At 45.4% G+C, this 6000-nt stretch overlaps 1 protein-coding gene across 4 annotated transcripts in view; it reads right to left on the reverse strand.

The window, feature by feature from the left end:
- TULP4 (TUB like protein 4) overlaps window positions 1-3946 on the reverse strand; it is a 155958-nt gene extending 152012 nt beyond the window's left edge. The window contains exon 1 of one of the 4 annotated variants that reach the window (XM_040060905.2): window positions 3900-3946. The gene's annotated coding sequence lies outside the window, so the exon portion shown is untranslated. Of the gene's footprint in view, window positions 1-2930; window positions 3228-3775; window positions 3830-3899 lie in introns of those variants that run through there. The other 3 variants (XM_040060909.2, XM_040060906.2, XM_040060907.2) reach the window with 3 other exon arrangements.
- Between the last annotated feature and the right edge of the window lie 2054 nt (window positions 3947-6000).

Here is a 6000-nt window from a genome sequence, read left to right on the forward strand (position 1 = left end):
GTTCTCCAGACCAGATTTGATATATTATAGCTCTCAAGGATATGGCACACAGCAAAGTAATACTGAGGCCTTTCATAGCTGTGAGCACAAAGTGAAAACCATTATTGTGATCCATTTAAAAGATATTAAAGTTTTAAATACTGTAAAATGATGTAAACAAAAGCATTAGTTAAAAACTATACAACAGAGAAAAAAAGGATCAAATAATAAAAGCATGGATCAAAACAAGTCACACAAAAACAATGAGCGCAGCAACAAGCAGTTTCTTGAAACTGGACTTCTCAATACATTTCTTCTTGGGCCTTCTTCCAAAGAATCCAAAACCACACAAATCTAAGTGAAATCTAGATGCAAGTCTATCAACAAGAAGGCATTGTTTCTACAGAGAGCCAACTGAAATCACTGACTACACCTGTCCAACTTCCAACAAACATTTCATTACAGTAGCTAAGCCTTCATTCTCTTTAATAAAAGGTTTATAACTTAGATCTATCTAAGTTTGTTATACAAGCTTGTATTTGATAGCATTACACTGTCTAGTGTAACTGTCTAGGAACAGTTCCCATATTATTTAGCATATAGTACACTATACAGTTTTCAAATTATCATCTTACTATTATCAAATCTACCATACATTTCCTAACTTGTGTTTTATCCCTAAATGACAACTTGATATATCATCTTGAATTTAAAAACACCAGCTTTTTGTTCTACTTTGCCAACTACCAACACAGCATAAGACCTCAAGTCCTAACTATGAAAATGCACTAATAATGTAATTAGAGATAATCAACTGCACATCCCACTTGATAGAGACAGTTGGAAAACAACTTAAAGATGTGTACTGCACATCCCCAGCATTAGAGGTTGTTCTGCTACCAGATGCATTACAAAACTGAGACACTGATGGTGACTCAAAGAAATGAAAGATTCTGTACCATTTCTACAGCTCTACCATAGCAGAGATGAAGCAAAAGACATAAGGAGGATGCCGGCCATTCTCGCTTGCTCACACACACTTTTTTTATCCTCATCAATATCAAGAGGCATATGGACAAACTCTCTGAGCAGTCAAGCTCGCTGGTAACTGAACTAGAGACGAGTAGCCGGATCACTTTAACAAGAACTGTCCTGAAGCATTTTCTAACTCATCAATGAACTCAGTTAAGCCTTCAGCAAGATTTCTTCTGACACTAGGAAGAGAAGTCTGTACTCCATAAAGCATAGGCTTAGCTACCAACACTGGCATGGAAGTGTTGGTAGCTAAGTCATTGAAATTACCTCAGTCATCATAAAGTGAAATAAAAATGCTACAACAGAAACAGAAAGGTGAGTTTGCTGAGGGTTTATTGTAAAAAGATAATTAAAACAAAAAATCTGATTTCATTATCAGAACTTCTTATAGAGCTTCTTATAGTGATCACAGACAGACAATGATCTCTTTATGAGCACTAGATAACATAATAATTACCCTAAGATAAGAAGGGAATAATTACACTGAATTCCTCTGCAAGGTGCTTTGAGACCCACTAATGAAAAGCAATGCTAAAAGCTGTGTATTTTAAGTATGGTTAATAATTACATAAAACAAGTACAACTTTTTTTCTAAAGGCTAGCTATAAACAAAACCGATTTTATTTGCAAGTTCAGCTGAATCAAATAATTTTTTGTGATAGAAATGAATCAGCTGCACTACAACAGCTTTCTTGGTGAAAGTTCACAATAGAAACATTTACTGAAGGAAATATACTGAATATTTTAAACTGTCCATCATGGGCTCAGTATACTTCAAAATGAGTAGGATTTTCATAGAATAATGAAATGTGTTAAGGGTTTTGCACTAAATATCTGTTAACTAGGTGAGAAATCCAGTCTGTTGTCAGAAACAGTGACGCAATGTACAAAAAAAAAATTGTCTTTCTATGAAACTCATTCATAACAGTTATAGTTGTCAGTTTTCTAAGCTATTTTTAATCTTATAAATAGCTATCTATATATACTACCAACCCACTACCTCCTTTCAGCCCCCAAGAAACTGCTAATGACCTTCTTACAAAATTCCATTGGGGGCGTGGGGGAATATGCAGTTTTTTGAAATAGCTCTACTTTGCCTGACATTCACACTGCCTGTGAAAAATGAGGCCCACTCGTGCAAATGTTCCTTATAAGAGCAATCAGGTTAGGAACTACTGGCATGAAGCTATTTCTTGAATTAGGATTACAGGATCAAGTTGATAGCTGGCATACCCAGGGATCACTGTGATTTTGCTATTCTGGTAAAATCTGTGATGGTATCCTCAAAATGATTTTACCAGAAATCTTGATGCAATGAGACAACAATTTAAGTCTTTAAGCTTAAGGTATAAACAGTTAAATGTTAGTGGTTCATATGACCATCTCCAAAGCTGTCAATACGGTACTTATGGTAAGATGCTACTTTGACACAGCTCTTACTATGCATCGCTTTATTGAACAGTTACTTCAAGACTTAAATTTTGCAAATTTTTCGTAAAAACAAGCATTAAGAAACATTTTTGTTTTATTTACAGTTTTCATAGGTATGTAAAACATCCACTGCAAATACCCCTTACCTATTCAAAACACAGGATGTTGCTCATGAATCAGTAACCCCTGGACAGGCAAATTTAATCCCGGCAAAATGAAACTACCTGTTACAATAATGTGAGTGCAATATATCATATATATATATATATATATATATAAAAAAATATAACATTTTGTATTTTTTAAAGATAAACATTTTGTATTTAGAGGCCCTTGTTTTGTTCTTGTTTGAAAAACATGTACATCTAAGCCACGAGTGAAAAAGGACTCTTAAATACAAAAACATCAAATTTGACTCAGGCAATCCCTTAACCTCAAATTGCTGGAGGCCTGGCTGGCTTCCCAAAGAATCACAGCACGCTCACCCTGTTGTTATGGTGTTTCCTAAGCATCTGCTATGTGCCACTTGCAGAAACGGCAATCCAAACAAGACGGACCTTTGATCTCACCCCACACAGCTGGTTTTAATTGTCTGTTCTAACATCTCGGTCAAATTTAAGCACGGAAACGGTAAAGGATTCCTGTACTTTTTCGGAAACCTTTCGGAAGCCAAGGCGCTCGAACACGTTCGCACGCAGACGCTTACTGAAAGGCACGACGAGAAGACACAACACAAAGAATGCGAAGGAGTTGCGCTCCCGAGGCGGGTCTCTGCACATCGCGGGGCACGACTCCGAACCGTGCGGCCCCCGCCACCCCCACCCCGCCGAGGCGGGGGCACGGGGGAGGCCGCAGCGGGAGGGGAAATAAACAGGAGAAAAAAGACAAAAATGTTTACAAATGGCAGCGCTACGGGCGGCGCACGGAGAGTCACAGGTGATGCCGAAGCCAGAGCTTCCCTCCCCGCCGCCGCCCGGGGCTCCCGGACCCCCGGGACCTCCGAAGCGCGGCGGGCACCACCCCCGCCCCGCGGCCCGGAGCCGCAGGTGTGGGGGTAGGAGGGGGGCTCCGGGCAGCCTCCCGCCCGCCTTCCCCAGGCTCATCCCGGCCGGTGCCCGCCGGGCGCGGGGGAAGCGCCGCGGGAAGGACGCGGCTCCCGGCACACGGCGGACGCGCAGCCCCCGGCGCCGCACCGGGACCCCCCCACCTCCAGGGAGCGGGACCGCCCTGCCGGCGGCCGGCGCCCGCCGGAACAAAAGGAAAACAGCCCCGGAGCCGCCCGCGGCCCCGCGCAGCGCCCGGCCCATCCCGCCCCACCTCCCGCACTCACCTCGGCGCGGCAGCGGCGGCGGAGCGGGCGGCGGCCACTCGCGCCCGCGGGCTCCCTCCCTCCCGCTCCCTGTTTCCCTCCCTCCTTCCCTGCCCGCCCTCCCGGCTCCGTCTCTGTCTCTCACCGCTCTCGGAGCGGCGGCGGCGGCGGCTGGGCCCGGCTCCCCCGCCACGTGACCCCGCCACGTGACCGCCGCCCTGCCCCGGCCCGGCTCCGCCCCCGCCGCCCGCCCGGCAGCGCCGGCATGGGCCGGGGTGGGCTCGGGATGGGCTCGGGATGGGATGGGCCCCGCCGGGTGCGGGGCTCATCCACAAAGCCGGCCCGCGGGACACGGCCACGGCCGGGATACACCGCAGCGCGGCGTGGGAACAGCTCGTCTGACGGGGAAAACAGCCGCCAGCACGTCCCTGTGCCCCCCCCAGCCCCTCACCGCCCGCTGGAGCAGAAATCACAACAGCGGGCGTGATTTGACAGCAAAGCGCTGGGAGCGGGCTTACCCCTGCTGCCTTCGGGGGAGAGAAATAAGGAAAGTAAGTTGGTGCCGATATCTGGGGCATCGAGCCCCATGGTGTACTTCACACTCCTCCCTGCAAGGATCGCAAGCGCTGTATTCCTGCATTTTTGACTCACGGCAAACGCCACAGCGAGCGAAAATTAACGGTGCTGACCAGTGTTCCATGCTAAGCATAACCTGTGCTCCCAGAAAATAATGCTTACAGTAATGGGTAAAGGGGGTGTTTTGTGGGAGAGAATTCCTTCATCCTTTAAACTTGGAAATTCAGGATACAATCCAAAGGTACCAGCACTACAAGACCTGGGGGAGCCTCAGTGAAAGCAAACTGACGCTGTATTCTGATATCACGTTCAGGGCACATTCACTTTCTTCAAAAAGGAGCAACAAAATGCCTGAACATAAAAGGTGCGAAGCACTCTGTAGTTTAAGGAAACCACGAACAAACTGCAATTATCAGCTCTAGAAAAGCCACAAAACGAATAGTACATGTGGAGCAGGAAGTGAAAAGGCCCTATCCCCTGCTGGCTTTAGTAATCAAAACTTACAGACCATTTCAGAAACTAAGAAGGTAAATATTTTTCACACTATTGCCCAAAGCTCCATAAGGATTTTATCTTACAACCTATAGCAAGAAGGGGCCAAACTTTGTGCCAGAGAACCAGCTACATATGCAAAAATTGAGAAGACTGAAGCCTGAGATAATATGTTAGAGTTGGTATACATTTTGTCCGTTAATAAAATTCTTATTTAGGAAAAAATTTGCTTTTTATTGAAGAGTTTCAGTCACACTACACAGCTAAACCCTGGGACACCTCTCAACGATCCTACAACTAAAGTGCGGTAAAAGCTGCCAGGCTCCATTCCTCGGTGCGTTACAGAGTTGCTATCAACTGATGAGCTGTGAAGTCCAGGTTGTTCCCTGAACCGGCCGCTGGATATCTCACAAGACAGCCATCGCCGCCACTGGTGGGCTTATAAGTCATACATTTCAGTAGAAAATTTTGAGGAGCTGGAATAGTTGAAACCACTGTTCACTCAATTCTTGTGTCTGACTTCAGCTATCTGTGTCTTAGCTCAATTCCTAGTTTACGGACCATCCTAAGAATTAAATTTAAGTAGGGAAAAAAAAAAAATCAGAGAGACGCTTGCAAAACACCACTGCAGCTTTAATCGCCTTCGTAATCCTGTCCTCTTCACCCCAGGCACATTAACTATGGTGCAACAGCATTGCTTACTAGTCACTTCTCTGAGCTGCATTAGAAGTTGTGGCTGATTTCAGGAGAGAAAAGTGTTTGGCTGTTGTTCAGCAGCCTCTACACACTGTGACCATGGCTGACTGATACCTTGCAGGAGTCCCACCCATTCTGCACTCTGTTGCAGGAGTCAAGGAAGACACATGGAAAAATGATTGCTCTGTCTCACTCTATCAATGGAACACATTTTTTTTCCAAAAATGAATTTACACAGATGCACAAGAGTCCCAGGAACTAGAACCAGATACTTCAGGTATTTAAACCTTGCAACAGAGGAACAACTCCCCATCTTCTTCATCTGCCTGTGTGAATCAGCAAGATCTTTTTCCATGCTGGGGGTGGACTACAGCCTTCCTCCATGTGCAGAAGGGAAGATACAGCAATCTCAAGATGAAGTTCATAATCTGAGTGAGTGGAACCCAGGAGTATCCTTACAGATAAGACAAGGCCTCATCTTC

The sequence above is a fragment of the Hirundo rustica genome, chromosome 3 (genome assembly GCF_015227805.2).
Source record: "Hirundo rustica isolate bHirRus1 chromosome 3, bHirRus1.pri.v3, whole genome shotgun sequence".
NCBI lineage: Eukaryota > Metazoa > Chordata > Aves > Passeriformes > Hirundinidae > Hirundo > Hirundo rustica.